General features: G+C 51.0%; 1 non-coding gene across 1 annotated transcript; it reads right to left on the reverse strand.

The window, feature by feature from the left end:
• Positions 1-25: 25 nt before the first annotated feature.
• On the reverse strand, positions 26-240 carry LOC120860103. The gene has a single exon (XR_005720243.1). It is a non-coding gene; the product is annotated as a small nucleolar RNA U3 (small nucleolar RNA).
• Between the last annotated feature and the right edge of the window lie 1,124 nt (positions 241-1,364).

Genomic DNA, 1,364 nt, shown 5'->3' on the forward strand with positions numbered 1-1,364 from the left:
TTCAGAACATCAAATAAAAACCAAAACCACTCAGACGGCGTTTTCTCCCTCTTACTCTCCCAAACGGGAGAGAAGAACGATCATCAACGGCAGATGGCAGCTGCACAAACAGCACCAAACACCTACTTCACGCTCAGGAGAAAACGCTGCGTCTCCTCCTCGTGGTTTCGGGTGCTCTACACGATCAGAGAAACTTCTCTAGTAACGAACTATAGAAATGATCCCTGAAAGTATAGTCTTAACTTCCAGCCGCCAGCCACGGCTGAGTCTGCGGGAGCCGCTCACTTTTTAGTGACGGCCACATTTGTGTCGCTCCCGTCGCCGCCTCACAAACATTTTCCATAGTCCATCCCGTTAACTTGGTAAAACGGCAAACTTCAAAATATCATATTCGCTCGGAAATAGCCCAGAAACACGTCAAAGCCGCAGGACGACTCATTAGCATACGGCTTCCTCGCACCCAATCACAGGCGGCCGCTTCCGACTCCTCCAGCCTGCCGTCGCCCCAGCCACCGCATCCCGAGCCCCGCACCCAAGCAGGGTCGCCGCGCCCCTCTGCAGGCCGAGCACACGCTTCCTGCCAAGGGTCCGCGTGGACGGCCTCTGCCTGCTGAAGTCCGCCTGCCTGGAGAGGCCAGATTGCCTTTGTCTTCAAAGAGAGGTGGGGGCGAGGAGGGAGGAAAAAAGACAGAGAACTAGTCCTGCATAATAACGAAGGCACCCATGTGGTTTATGAACGTCTTCTCCACGACAGGCATTTTAACCCATGGTCTCACTTCCTCCTCTAAAGGGAAACGGTGTGGTTATGTCCCCATTCTCACACAGGCTGGCTGGAGCACCTGTCACAAAGCTCCTCAAGGGAACCACAGGTGCTACTAGGTACATGTGGCACTTGATCAAGCCCCGTTCTTTCTAGAAAACCACAGTGTCCTCATCAGGCGGTCTGAGCTCCAGTCAAGTTCATTTCTCTAAGAAAGCATTACATACACCATCTCAAACTTTGGTCGTCAATGACTGGTCTTCCTGGCTTCCACATCTCAGAGGAAGCCAAACCATTTACTTGTGGCAAAAGTTAGTCCCAGCGTCTCCTCAAAGAACACACCTTACCTACGATGCTGTGTAACTGCCACTTAGCTTCCTGCTGTAAAGACGTTTCTGCCCCAGGTTTTCCAGCATGCCAGAAAGCACAGTGCTCTGTGAACAGGCAGTCCCTGGCTTTCTGAATCAACCACATTTTTTCACTGTATCACAGGAACATGAATAAGGTGACTATCATTTCATCTCATCCTATCACCTCTAGTTGAGCAGTTCCTTAAGTCTTAAAGAGTTTTAAGGTCCCTTCCAGTCACTTTGACACAAGAGCC

This window comes from Oryx dammah, unplaced genomic scaffold (genome assembly GCF_014754425.2).
Source record: "Oryx dammah isolate SB20612 unplaced genomic scaffold, SCBI_Odam_1.1 HiC_scaffold_8553, whole genome shotgun sequence".
Classification (NCBI taxonomy): Eukaryota; Metazoa; Chordata; class Mammalia; order Artiodactyla; family Bovidae; genus Oryx; species Oryx dammah.